This window comes from Scleropages formosus, unplaced genomic scaffold (genome assembly GCF_900964775.1).
Source record: "Scleropages formosus unplaced genomic scaffold, fSclFor1.1, whole genome shotgun sequence".
Taxonomy (NCBI): Eukaryota; Metazoa; Chordata; class Actinopteri; order Osteoglossiformes; family Osteoglossidae; genus Scleropages; species Scleropages formosus.
Genome location: NW_021641034.1, coordinates 20,225 through 34,920, shown reverse-complemented (window position 1 = coordinate 34,920; position 14,696 = coordinate 20,225). Strand labels below are relative to the sequence as shown.

General features: G+C 47.2%; 3 non-coding genes across 3 annotated transcripts; 1 reads left to right on the top strand and 2 right to left on the bottom strand.

Moving 5' to 3' along the window:
- Nucleotides 1-2,428: 2,428 nt before the first annotated feature.
- trnap-cgg (transfer RNA proline (anticodon CGG)) lies at nucleotides 2,429-2,500 on the bottom strand. Its single transcript has one exon. It is a non-coding gene; the product is annotated as a tRNA-Pro (tRNA).
- Nucleotides 2,501-10,400: 7,900 nt separating this feature from the next.
- Nucleotides 10,401-10,473, top strand: trnar-ucu (transfer RNA arginine (anticodon UCU)). Its single transcript has one exon. It is a non-coding gene; the product is annotated as a tRNA-Arg (tRNA).
- Nucleotides 10,474-12,447: 1,974 nt separating this feature from the next.
- Nucleotides 12,448-12,519, bottom strand: trnaw-cca (transfer RNA tryptophan (anticodon CCA)). The gene has a single exon. It is a non-coding gene; the product is annotated as a tRNA-Trp (tRNA).
- Between the last annotated feature and the right edge of the window lie 2,177 nt (nucleotides 12,520-14,696).

Here is a 14,696-nt window from a genome sequence, read left to right as displayed (position 1 = left end):
GCAGCAGGGTGTTTGGGGGAAGCACACCTGAGTGGGGAGTACTCGCCTATGTGAACATCAAATGGTTCGAGTTTTGTTGTCACTTCCACATGCTGATGTGGTGTGTTGGTTGGTGTGTTGGTGGTCAATGTGTGGCTGGGGTGGGAGGTCTTTTGGTGGATGGAGTCACCGGGATGGCACTGCGGGCATGGAGGGGGGTGGGTCTGGGACGCCAGATCTTGCCGTTGAGCCTTCTGGAGGTGCTCACTCTTCTGACTCAGATTCTTCTTCACGAGGTTCAAGTTCACGAGCTTTCTCGCCTAGCTCGTCCCGGTCGGGTATTAGGGCACAATCATATTCGTCGTTTATCCCCTGTGCCATTGCTGTAGTCGTGAACGTTGTTTCAGCAATAGCAGCCTTAACACACGACAAACAACACATCAATAACAGGAAGACGGATAAAATAGCAAGAAGTATTCATAATAAGAGAGTTTCAATAGACCACCCCACCAGCTGCTTATTCCTAGCCAGTCCCAGAGTTCGTCACCGTTCTTAAAATCACGAAACTGAGAACCAACTTCCATAACGTTACCCGCCAACGAGTTTATACGCTCGGAATTGCCCGGGACATACGTGCAACATTCTGATCCGACGTTAACGTTTATTCATTTAGCACACGCTATTTCTCCAAAGCGACTTCCAAGGAACTCTATGTAGTGTCATCAGCCCACACACCTTATTCACCAAGGTGACTCGCACCGCTAGATACACTACTTACAATGGGTCACTCATCCATACATCAGTGGAATACACTCACACACTATGGGTGAACCACACTACACGCTACAACAGCACATGTTGCTCCTTCTGCGGCCAGAGGATAATCTACTGCCATTCGCCTTTGCATAGCAACAGCATTAATGTCCTTAAGGCTCTCAGTCGTACCGTTGGCTATTTCTTCTGATGCTTGTGCTGAATAGAGCGTCTGCCGAGCAGCTTTACCGATACCACGCGTTGGGAACAATACCAGAAAATATCTCTCCCGTTTCAGAAAGTCCAGTTTTCACCAAGGGGGGACTATTTCTCCGATAGCGGAGGAGACGAGAATCTGGACGCCACGGAGGTTGGGACAACTTTCGAACGTGGGGCACTACATAGGACAAATAACAGGAACCTCCGGACTGATTCTTTGGAAGCCATGGCTAGGCGCATTTACCACACACCCAGAAAGTACCGTTTGGTAAAATAAGTCACCGTGAAGGTAACACTAAAGGTATTTTCCTGCGTACCGCTGGACATTGGAAGAAGCTGTTGCGAACTATCAGGGCTTGTTTGCCTGGCCATGTAGGTGCATTTAGAACTACCCACACGTGTGACAGAGCCAGGCTGACTTCTGACGACACAGATCGTTCCATTCAGGTTGGCTCTAAGAGTCACGTAAGGGTGTAATTTGTCTTTAGTCAAATTCGGCGTGGAAAAGTCGCGATAGTATCCCAAGGAGACAGGATTACCCGGTTGGCTCACACTAAATATTTTACTGTTAGAGGCCTCACGCGGAGTGGCTATGAGTGTACGAATTGCTCATACACTTTTCCAGAAGTCACCGGTGCCGTGTAACAGGACACCGCGATGCAAAGCTGCTGTGGGGTAAAGGTTCGGGAAACGGCTCCATCCACAAAACCCTAGGGGTAAAGGCATGAGTGGTAGTCCAGATGACACTGATTTTGGCACATGAGTACAGGCCCAGCAACTGGTGCTATTGTCAGCAGCTGCATAACCCTTGATCAGAGCCAGGAAAGCGCTGACGCCATGCGAGCCTTCCTCATGTAGATGGGGACAGTTTGCGTCCCCCGTGGATTTCGTCGGCTTGCGAAGGAACCCTGCAAATTTCACGAGGCGTTTGTTGTCGAAGAGGGAAAGCCGCATTTCTTCCCACGCCAGGTTGCAGGGCTCACACTGCAAAAGAGAACCTCCCCCAGGCACCTTTAATGAAAAACAGTTTCCCAGACCGTGGCTTGAGCCCATGACCCTCAGCTTAAGACTCTTGCACACTACTGACTGAGCCAGGCAGGAACACCACTGCTACCAGCACTCCTGTGGAAGTGCAAGCAAGCTTAAGTGTGCAAATTCAGGAGGAGCACAAGCAAAATGCAGCTCCAGAATCCATCTTGCCACCTTCTGACATGCTGGAAAGCAGCATCAGAACAAGCCTTAAAGCTTCCTCCTGCATGGAGGGAGCAGCTGGTTGACTCCTGAGGTGCCAGGAAGAAGGCACTGCTTCCACACACATACAGGAGGACCAGCCTGGCCTGCTCTACCAGGGATCTTTCCCCTCCTCAGCAAGAGCCTTCCTGCAAGCCCCTTGGCCCATGCTGAACCTTCCCGCAACACTCTTGCTGCCAGTACACTTTCGAGAGCTCAACTGACACAGCCAAGCAGGGAGCTGGGCGGGCTCGTCCGGGATTTGAACCCGGGACCTCTCGCACCCGAAGCGAGAATCATACCCCTAGACCAACGAGCCCCCGACTCTCTCGGCCCCTCCTTCCTCGGCCTGGTGTCGGGAACTGCATCATCCGTTGCATTTGTACCCAGCTTGAGATTCTTACCAAATGCCTTTGAGATTTTTAAATGAAGCGTACCGCTTTGCGCCAGTCGACAGAGCCACTCTACAATGGAGACGGCGCAGTGACGCCCCTCGGCAGGGGTTTCTTCCTCTTCCCAGCAACGTCCAGTAGCGCTTGCGGCCTGCCGTCCGGTCGAGGGAAGACGGCGCGCATAGCGGAACGACTCGAATCTCCGACCTCCAGGCCACACAGGTTCTTCTTTCGTGCTCCCTCGACGTTCAGAGCCTTCGCTGGAGAAACACCAGCGTCGGTGGGGTGCACTACCTTCAGGCGCCCGGGAGACAAAGCGGCCTTCCCCGACACCTAAGCACAGGTGGTGCAAGTCAATCAATCAATCAATCGGTCAAAGGTTTAGTCACCAAATGCACAACAATAGAGCATGCAGCAGTGGTTGCTGCGATGAAATGTCTTTGAGTGCGTGTGGTAGGGTGATTTTTAAAAAAAAAAATAAAAGGAACAACATACCTCAAGATTACAAATAACGTTTTCAATTTGCAGCGCAACAGAAATCTGGTAACACCAATAACTATGAAGTGAAACTACTTAACGAAAACCGGATGAGTTGCTGCATTCGGATGCCGCTCGACTGTTCGGGCGTCTAACAGCCTGGAGATAGACGCTATCCCGCAGTCTGTTTGATTTTGATTTGATGTTTTGGCAATATTTAGCGGACGGCAGGAGAGAAAACGGTGCGTGACCAGGATGACTGGGCTCCTTGAGGATAGCCCAGGCCTTCTTCAGGCATCTGGCTGCGTAGATGTCCCGGATGTTTGGAAGCTCAGAGCCACCGATGAGCTGTGCCGACTTCACCGCCCTCTGCGGTTCCTCACAATGCTGGGCCGAGCAGCTCCCATACCAGGCAGTGATGCAGCCGGTCGGGATGCTCTCGGCTGTACGCCTGTAGAAATTAGCCCCGGATCCGGGATGGCATGCCAAACTTGTTCAGCCTACGGAGAGAGGACAGGCGCTTCCGTGCTGTTTTGACCACGGTGTCGGTGGTGGCGACATTCAGTCACAGCGCCTAGGATGAAGGGGGGACGAGCGGTGAAGGAACTGGTCTATTGACCGCTCCGACCTGGTGCCCCACATCAGTTCAATTCAATTTATGTTTATAGAGCGCTCTTCTCACAGAGGTTAACTGGCAGACTATTCCACAGTTTTGGGTTTGTTGGACGAATAGTCGCGAACCTCTCACTTACTCCTCGTGCCGTCTTTCCTGGCATGAGAAGCACCGTTTCTGCAACCCGGGCCTGTGTGTTCCTGTTTCATGAAATTGATATTTTGGATGCCACAGAGACAATAAGAGACTACATTAACGTTTGGAAGGACACAGTTGCTGAGAAGAAAGCTGTAACTGTATTTCCTAAGAACAAAAGTTATATAACAAGGGAGGTCAAGGAGTCTTTAAACAGGAAGAGGTTGGCTTTCATCACTCAAGATAGAATGGAATTAAAATTAGTCCAAAAGGAATTAAATGCGTTGTTGAAGGGGACAAGGAAAAAACACAGAGCAAACTGTAGAACAAAATTTTAATTCAGGGGACTCCAAAAAACTTTGGGTTGCTATAAAAGTAGTAACCAATACGGAATCCCCCGAAAAAGGCTCATGACTAGCGATGACCAACAAAGAGCAGATGGCTGAAATGACTATTTTCTTAGGTTTGAGTCACCTTCGGTGTGAATGGTAGATCAGGACTCTATCATGTGTAATTCAGATCAGAGATTAGAGGTAGCTCCACACGCAGTTAGTTTGCTATTTAGAGGCATACGAGCCAAGAAATCCACAGGTCCTGATGGAATTTCTGGTTTTTTGCTGAAAACTTGTGCCAGTGAACTTCCTCCAGCATTCTGCCCTATTTTCCAGAAATCATTTGACTCGCATACCAATCCATCTTTGTGGAAAAAACTAGAATTACGCCGGTTCCCAAGAAAAATTGCCCAGTTGAGAACTGTGATTTTAGACCTGTGACTTTGACTTCAAATGTTATGAAATGTTTTGAAAGACTTGTTGTAACTGTTCTAAAGGATGAGATTGAATTATCCCTTGACCCGTTTCAGTTCATCTTTAAGGCTGGGCGGGGCACCGAGGACGCCATTAATTGTATCGCTCATTTGGTGAATAGGCATTTAGAAGATACGCACGCATTTGCACGTTTACTTTTTATAGATTTTAGTTTGGCTTTTAACACACTTCAACCCCAGCTACTAATTAGGAAGCTGACAGAGTTAAAAGTGAATCCCTTTTGCATTAAGTGGTTTCATTCGTTTCTAACAAATTGAACACAACAAGTTACGGTCAACAATTCTTATTCTGAGGTGAAGACTACCAGTATGGGGGCCCCGCAAGGTTGTGTTAGCTCACCCATTTTTATTTACATTATACACTAATGAGTGTTTAACTAGTCAGGATAACAGTACTTTTCTGATGTTGCCAGGTTTGTGGGGTGGTGTGACGATAATTGCTCGATTTTAAATGAAATGAAGACTGTTGAAATGATCTTTGACCCCAGATCTGTGGGGGATCATAGACCTGTAATAATACATGGTAATATTACTGAACAGGTTTCTTCATATAAATACTTGGTTGTTTGTTTATATAGATAATTTGTTATGCTGGTCTTCTCACATAAACAGTCTGTGTTCGAAAACTTCAGCAGAGACTACATTTTTTGCGAAGGTTAAAAGTATTTGGGGTTAACCAGAAGATTTTGTTTCTGTTTTACCAGTCTGTTTTTGAGAGCTTGCTAAGATATGGTATTACAGCATGGCATGGAAACTTGACTGTCCAATCAAAATCGAAACTTGCACGACTAGTACATACTGCTCTGAAAATTAAAGGGTGGGAAGAGAAACGACGCATGCAGGAGTTGTACGAGGTATCTATTTTAAAAGAAGCGAAACAAAAAATTGCTGCTAATGACACACATATTTTACATGAGAATTTCAACATGTTACCCTCAGGGAGACGATTTAGGATTTTGATGTGTAAATCAAATTGTTGTGAAAATTCTTTTGTGCCATCTGAGGTTAAGTTTTTGAATAGAGAATTCCAAAACTGAGATTTAGATTGGGATTCAGTAGACTTTTCATATCTTTTGATTGTTGTTTTATTTATTCTTATTTTAATGTATGATATGATATGTATTGTTTTATGTGAGTCCAACGTTGCGCACTGGCCGTGTCATGGTTGTCCAAGACAAATTTCCCATAAATGGGACAATAAAGTATATTCTATTCTATTCTACCTGCAGCTGTGTCACGTATTCTGTCCGAGTCGATCGGTGCACCGCAGGACGGGCCAGCCCTAACTTTTGCTCGGGCTCGGTCACCAGCAGGTCCCCTAGACCTAGGAGGGTTGCCCCCTTAGTCGGGTTCCTCGCGGCACACGGGTCGGTCCCGGCAGAAGGTCGTGATCCCGGACGAGCCCCCAGAACTGTGGTAGGAAAAATGAGAATTGTCATACAGATAGATCACTCGGTCACTTGAGTTGCAGAAAACCTTATGTATTCGTGTGCGCAGAGTCACACCAGAGCAGCCAGGCAAGCAGATATTTATACATATTCTAGGGCAGATTTTTGTAAGTATAGGCAGAATACATGTTATTTTTTGAACATTCCAGGCGTGTCACTGTGCCCCTCAATCTCTCATCACACACGTCCACTGTCACCAGTTGATCTCCTTTCTTACGTGAAACAGTTACACACATCCTCTGGGCTTTACGTGAGTCTGCGTAAGCCACATTTCTCTGATATCTCATGGGAACAGGCTGGCACAAAAGGGGACATACAGAGAGCAAACTATAGCCTGGAATGTGCCGCTTTCTTGCATAGGCTATTGAGCAGTTAAACATTCTTAAACGTTCTATTACAGAAGCATGTAGGCATAGCAAAGCTTTTAAAATCAAATTTTCATTCAGACTCCATGTCTCCTACCTCCTCCGGGACATGGGAGGAGTTCTCACGAAGGTGGGAGTTAAAATCATTCCGGACAGGCTCCTCTGACGCTTGTTCCCAGCACGCCCTCACTATGCGCTTGGGCCTACCGGATCTGTCTGTCAGTTTTCCCTGCCGTCTGATCCAGCTCACCACCAGACGGTGATGGGTTGACAGCTCAGCACCTCTCTTCACCCAAGTTTTCCAGAACATGTTTTCCTCAAGCCAGATGAAACGACTACAAAGTTGATCGTTGGCCTTTGGCCCAAGGAGCTCTGGTACCAAATACACTTATGAGCATGCTTGTATTCAAACGTGGTGTTTGCTTCACCACAGCGCTGTGTAGCAAAAAGCAGAAGGCTGTGTTGTCTTGGCTCCACGGGAGCTGCAACCCACAGAGCGCTCATCACAGGAGCTCTCACCTGCTCCGCCACCAGCCTGGATTCTTTCACCTCTCCCCAAGAAGCACCGTGCCGACGCTCCCTGCAACCCTGTATGAGGCAAGCGGTGCTTCCCTGGTAAAAAAGATTAATCAATCCTATTAATTGCCTGCACTACATTCTCCCTTAATCTTTTAACCTGCTCCCTGTCGCTGAGTGAGGAATCATACCATCGACCCAAGCTTTTAATTGGCCTTTCAGCCACTGACGGAACCTTTTCTCCATCGATCTGGAAATTCTCCTGCGATAACTTTCCTTTAACTATTGACAAGCTCCTACACTTTGCTAGGTTTAATTTTCAGTCCGGCCAACTTTTGATTTCCATTGAACTTCATTAATAAGCGACGAGTACATGGGACAGTAGTAGTAAGCACAGTCATATCGTCCATATACGCTCTGATTGGCGGAAGGCGAGAACCATCCTTCAGCCTCATATCCCCAACCACCCATCTCGACGCCCTTATTATCACCTCCATAGCCATGGTAAAAGCCAGAGGCGAGATTGTGCATCCGGCCATTATGCCAATCCCCAACCCGCTGCCAAGTTGCGGTGTATTGTTTGGTACAAAAATAAAACTGGATGTCTTCAAAATACACCTTAACCAGTCTCGTAATACACTCTGGGACTTTAAAAAAAAAAACAAATGCCCTCCACAACAAAACATGCAGCACTGAACCAAAGGCGTTCGCCAAGTCCAAAAAAATCACGTGGAGGTCTTCACCTTCCATCTTGGCCTCCTTTATCTGGTGCCAGATCATACAAAAATGCTCTAAACAGCCTGAAAAACCCACAATTCCTGCTTTCTGCACAGATGTGTCAATTAAGTTGCTGGCCAACAAATATGCAGGCAACCTCTGCGCCACAACACTAAAAAATATTTTCCCTTCAACATTAAGAAGGCACATTGGCCTGAATTGCCCTATTTCTACCTCATCTTTCTCGTTGTGGGTATAAACACCCCTCCTGCTCGCCGCCATTCTTTTGGAATGATACCTTTTTTCCATACGACCACCATCTGCTTCCACAAAAACTTTAAAACATCCGGGCACCTTTATAAACCCATTAAGGACTTTAAAAACCCTCTCACTTTCACCATCGGTGTGCATTTCCAGCAGACAGCTCTCCAACTCCCTCCTTTGAACATTTAAACAACCAGACTTCTCTTGCTCAAGCAAGGACTTCACAAATTTCAATGGGTCCTTAAAAATTGCCACCATAGCTTGCTCCTTCTTCTTCCTCCTCAATCTAAGCTTTTCCGCTCTCCTCAACACTACCAATCTACGTTTCAATTCTTCCTGCAAAATATTAATGCCACTTCTACCTTCCTCATCTGCTCGTTTCCAAAGCTTTTTTAAGTCTCTTCTTTCCTGAATCAACCTCTCAATTTCCATCTGCCGTCTTGACCTTAACATGCTCTGCTCACCCTTACGCTTCTTCTCGAACACCTCAAACCTCTTCTTCCCATAGTCGTATATAATCTCACCCAGTTGGTTTATCTTAGACTCAGCCGTACCCTTCAGGCCATTTAAAATCCCTCTCAAGTCATTGTTTTTAGAGGTCCACTCCTTACAGTCAGTGGCGCCTGGCCATCTCACCTTAGGTTTTTGTTCTCATCTTGGTATCATCTGCCCCGCATCCTCTCCATGATCGATGCTGCCTTGTGCATCCATCTTTGGTCTTGTCTCCTCTAAGACAGAGGTATTGATGTCCTGTGGTCTTTGGTGTGCAACCTGCCCCTGGACTTCACCTGACTTATCTGGACCACTCCGTAGGTCGTGGCGATCAATGCGGGGCCCCTGCCTCGTCCCCCTAAACACTTCTTCTTGCCTTGATGAATTCTTAGGCCTCTCACTGAAGTCACCTTCCTCCAGCCACAAATACACACCTGCAGCACCGATCCACCCCTACTTGGCGTGGTTGTGTTCATGCTTTCCCCCCCGTCAAGTTCACGTCAAGGTCTAAAGCCGTTATATCCGCCGATGAGTCGTCTTCCACCCCTGCTCTCACTGACTCTTGGGGTATTGAAAACATTTGTGTGTCTGTAGCTTAAACAGGGCGCGCCTCCTGCTACACAAAAGCACAAGATGCTGCTGACACAGGTTGCTAGCCCATGTCAGCCCCTAGTGGGGTCTGTTCCCTCCTGCCAGCAGTCTCTCCTTGCTGTCACATGATCTTTCCCATGCCGCCAGCTGCCCTGCTCACAGCAGTCACTAGTCACCTAGAACCAACATGCAATAATACACAGGGAAAGATGTTCAACCCCTTGTGCCAAAATCAAGGGGGGCTGGACACAAACCAACCACGCCACCAGTACTCCATCCCTCCCAAAACCCCACATACCCCTCACGCCCCACCAAACAGTTCCCTCCACTTTATATTAAAAAAAAAGAAAAAAAAAAAAAAAAAAAGAAAATTGTGCAGTTTTGTGCAACTGATTTGTTCCATGACTGCTGCAGAAAGCCCGCTGCGCAAGAAGCAGGAATGTACCGAAACTGCGCCCCCAACTCAGACACTAACCAGACACTGGCTGGTAGCGAAAAAACAAGAAAATAAATAAGGTTAATGTGCATAGCTCACTCTAGCCTGTAGGGAACGTACCAGATAAGTAAGTAACAAATTCGAAGCAAACACGAGCTGAGCACGCGCTGATCATGCAGAGAGAAAGCCAATGAGAAATGCCACCATATGCTTAGCATGAGAGGGGGGTGCACTAGTGCAGTGGCACAGTGGCGCAGTGGTGCAGTGGCACAGTGGGGATTGGACCAGGTCCTGTTTTCCAGTGGATCTGGGGTTTGAGTCCTGCTTGGGGTGCCTTACGATGGACTGGTGTCCTGTTCTGAGTGTGTCCCCTTATGCCCTCAGTTGCTGGGTTAGGCTCTGGCTCCCTGCAACCCTGTATGAGGCAAGCGGTTAAGACTATTTGTGTGTGTGTGTGCGCGCGTGCGTGCACTTAGCATGCGCCTCTAGACGTATGTAAGGAGTGTGCTTTGGATGCTCGGGGAGACTCCCTTGAGTCCAGCACAGGGGACGAGGGACTCTCTCTCCAGCTGGGGAGAGACAAAGTAAGATACTCTCTCCTATCTTGGGTCCGTTGTTTGAGTCATGTCGAATTTCTTCCGCAAGACACATCCGCGTTTCTGTATTGCCATGACGATGCAAAGTCGCTCGCGGTTCAATTAACACTCTGTTATCCATTTCTAGTTCATATGCCCGCATGATATAATTCCTTTCTTCTTAAGTACACATCCGTTTGCCACAGTGTCATAAGGCAGGCGACACCTTGTTGTTGGAACAACACTTGGGAGTTTTTAGTGTGTTCTGGCTTCACAGTTAAACTGAAAGGCATTACTGAAAAATGTAAGAACCAAGCGTTACTGTGGTGTTCCTCTTCATTTACACTTCCTTTAGCCATTCTGCTAAGTTTAGCCCCAGTGGCCTAATGGATAAGGCACTGGCTTTCTAAGCCAGGGATTGTGGGTTCGAGTCCCATCTGGGGTGGAAAGGATGTGTTGGTAGTAGTCTCCTTAGCGTCTGGTGGAGGGGGTAAAAAAAGAAAACCAGTGAACCAAAAAGGTTATGGAGTAGATATGTTGATATGGATGTGGTTGTTATGAAGATCAGCCCCTTTAAGGTTGAATCCATGCTTCTCTCATGGAAAAAGGTTGTGTTGCCCCCCTCATTCAGGTGAGGGGAGAAAATTTGCTCCAGGTGGAGGAGTTTAAGCATCTTGGAGTCTTATTCACAAGTGAGGTGGGAGCGGTTGCTGTATTGGACTGTAGTGGTGAACGGGGGAGATGAGCCGTAAGGCAAAGCTCTCTATTTGCCGGTCTTCTACGTCCCTCCAAACAGTTTGTCCCTGTTTTAGAAGTCTGCCGGGATGCATCCTAAGGGTTCAAATTTCTTTGTGTTTTGTTTTCCCTATCAACGTTTCTCCATTGTGTTAAACAGACAGCATATATTTTCTGGACGTCTTAACTCTTACATCACTTTAGAACATATTAAGCACTTGAAAATATTGACTACTTGAACATATTTTCACACCACACTTGAACGAACAATTTCTCACACCACATTTCCGCCTTTGAGCATGAAACATTCACACGACATGCTTGCATATGGTCTTCCTCGTTGTCATCTTGTAACAGGAGATTATTCTGGTACCGCACTGCTATGGTGTTTACAGGTGAGTCGATGCCTTCAACCTTAAATGCCCAAATCTTTCCATTCTGAGTTTCGATACTCTACGGTTTCTTTGGCAAAGAAGCGTGCTGTGCAGTGCAACCGTGTGGGCTGTGTCAAGTTGGGAGGCACCCTTACCTCACCGCAGCGCGTCATCATCCAGCAGCCAAGCGGTGTACTGCGATAACACCTGCAGAGACAACAGTCCCAATACTGGAGATGCGATGTTGCCACCTTCTTCGGTCACGGTGACAGTTGCCCCGAGCTTCGCAAGCAGGTCGCGGCCCAGCAGCTTCACCGGACAGCGGTTACTAAGGAGAACCGAACGGTTAGTCACAGCAATGTCTTCTGTCACTCCCACGCGCAGTGGGTCTGTTTTTTTGAGGCTTTGTGTTATTCCTGATGCTCCCATGAGGCAGATCCGGTTTCCATTTGCAGGAACCCCGGCACCTCCTGTCTTCTAAGAGTGGATCTCGTCGCCCCTGTGTCCACCAGGAAGGGAAAGGGTTGATGCCGGCAACACCAGCTGTATCATTGGGTCTGATGGTTCATGCTTTTGTCTCAAGCAGGCTGGACTTTGGCACTGCTTTATTGTCGGGTCGTCCATACCAGACTGTATCCAGGCTGCAGCTGGTACAAAATGCTGCTGCGAGAATTGCCCCGTCTGTTTCTGTTTTCAAATCCCAATTAAAGACTGACATGCTCACTCAGGCATTCCACCTCGAAATGTAATTCCACTTGCCTTGCTTGTTTTTTACCACCATTATGAAAATGCATAATAAATTAAGTTAAGTAACAACTTACTAACTCTCTTCTCTCTTCCTGTTGAGCGTTGCCTCGCTACGTAAGACTTGAGGAGGCTGACCGTTGGTGACAGACGAATCCCATGCTGACTGAGGATGTTGACCAACTGCCATGATGAACGAGGCGTTCCATGCTTAGCTGGGGATCCAAGACACCATTTAGCACCAATATCATTATTGCTTGTTAAACTGGCTTACAATTGTTACTTAAACTAGAATGCCCAGGAGCGATGGGCAGCCACTGGCCTGTGCACCCCGAGAGGTTTTCTTTTTCTCCCTCAACTTTCAGTTGGGAGTTTTTGCTCCTTTCCCTGGTGGCCAGTAGGGATACTCATAGCTCTATAAAAGGGCTGCATTATGGTAGCCATTAGTCGACTGTCTTCTTTGTTTGCAACTGTTCTTCTTGCCTCATGCTTGTGTTAAAGCGCTCTGTGTCACTCTGTGACCTAGCTCGAGAGTGCACATCGGAGGGTCGCCAAAATGCCAGGCCTGACCTCGACGTGATTTGAACACGCAGCCTTCTGATCTGGAGTCAGACGCGCTACCGTTGCGCCACAAGGTCGGTACCTGAGGGATCCTGAATGAGGGGGCAGACCGTGTCACTTTCCAGCGTCTCCGCCCAGCAAACGGGCCAAGAAGAAGTACAGTTTGGAAAATGCGGGGCTCTGGAAAAGTAACACGAGGTGGGTCAAAAAGTGACCTCGAGGGATGCTTGGTGGTCTAGGGGTACGATTCTCACTTAGGGTGCGAGAGGTCCACCTCTGGACGAGCCCAGCCACTGGCCTCCGTGCTCTGCAGGGATGCTCGTGGAGACTCAGCTGCTCAAATGACTGCCGCCCTGCAGCGCTCGCATCACTTATCATGAAGTGCTTTGAGCGGTTAGTCAAATCTCACATCCCCTCTTCGCCACCTGACACCCTAGGCCCACTGCACTTGCATATTGCCAGAACAGGTCTACGGAGGGTGCTATTGCCACTGCCCTCCATACTGCCTTCTCACACATGGACAGGAAAGGGGCATATGTGAGAATGTTGCTTCTTGATTACAGCTCAGCGTTCAGTACCATGTCAGCACGACAACCTCTTCTCTGAACGTTAGTAAAACCAAGGAGATGACTGTGGGAGGAGACCGCACACTTGTTCTAATCAGTGGGACGGCAGTGGAGAGGGTGGGCTGTGTTTAGTACGTGAGGCTCAACATCAGCGAGGACTTATCCCGGGCCCAACACCATCGAAACCGTGGTCAAAACAGCACAAAAGCTCCTTTCCACCAGCGCATCGAGCAGCTTTTTAGCATCATGAACACCATCCTTCGGAGTGACGCCACCTGCTCTCAGAAGAACATGGTGCTGCGTATCTATAAAGTCATCCCCATGACTTTTTTGGATCCAGTCAATGAAATTTATGTAGCAAAGTAAATAGGTCACTTACAGATTAGTGTTAACAATGCTGGATATCACACTGTAATCATTTAGGTTACTTTCCAAAATAAATCAAATTAAGAAATTTACCAGTTTACTGTGGGGTGTTGATGATTTCAACAAATTAGCCTCAACTCTAAGGTCAGCTCTCAATGGTCAGTAAGGCACAATGTTTAATTAGTTATGGTGTCCATGGGTTTGTGTCTGGGAAACGTTGTGCAGCACCTGTGCGATACATATCCGATACATTGTGGTTCTGCCCTCAGCGTTGGTCTCATTGAGTGGATGGAAAATACCTGCACCTTGAAGGATTTCCTTTGCAGTAGGATGTCTGAGGAAGAGCACAACGACGCAGAGAGGTACTGCCTTAGCCTGCGCTTAACGTTTACCTTCACGGGTCTTTGAAGATCCTTGGTGTAAAGTCTGTAGCTCATGGGTGTCATTTCAGGACTTTTAATGGCATCATCACGTCAGCTTAATTTCCTGTGTCTGGATTCTACCTCAAGTGTTTGGAGCCACATTTACATGTACATTTATTCATTTGGCAGACACTTTTGACCAAAGCGACGTACATCTCAGCAAAAGTACAATTTATGCATTACATTAAGAGACATATGACCCACGTAAACCTAGTTTGTTACCTACCACTTGCTGCACCGAGGTTCATCATTCAAGGAGGTGCATAAAACACAAGATAGACAAATCCCGATATCCTCCTAGCAATTTTGTTTTTAAAAATTTTTATTTATTTATTTATTTTACTTATTTATTTTTTTTTTTAATATTAGAAGATACACAAGCAAGCAAATAAGATGCCAGAGTAGTGGCTGAGCGAAGGCTTTATCTGGTGACGTTCATGAAGTTATGGTGCATGAACATTTAAACCATACATGAGCTGGAGAGATCTTGGGCGAAATGGGTCCGGAAGAGATGAGTTTTCAGACCCTTTTCAAAAGTAGGCAGTTCTGAGTGAGAGGGGAAGGTCATTCCACCACAACGGAGCCAGAACCGAGAACCTCTGTGCATTTGAAACGTGTTGATGAGTTGCCGTGGTAAAAGTGTTTGTAAACACTAAAAAAAGTGGTTAATGTCATCTTGACTGCCTTAACTGTTTGCCTTTTAAAGCCCATGGAGACACTTGGTAGCGTCGTGGTCAGTGCTACTGCCTCTTGACCTGATGTTGGTAGGTTCAAGTGTCAGCTACTGCTACAGTTCCCTTGAGCAAAGTACCTACCCAACATTACTCTGGTGAAATGCTTCAGCTGTGTAAATGGCTGAAGAGGTATTTTAACATGGTAAGTCCCTTTGGAGGAAAGTCC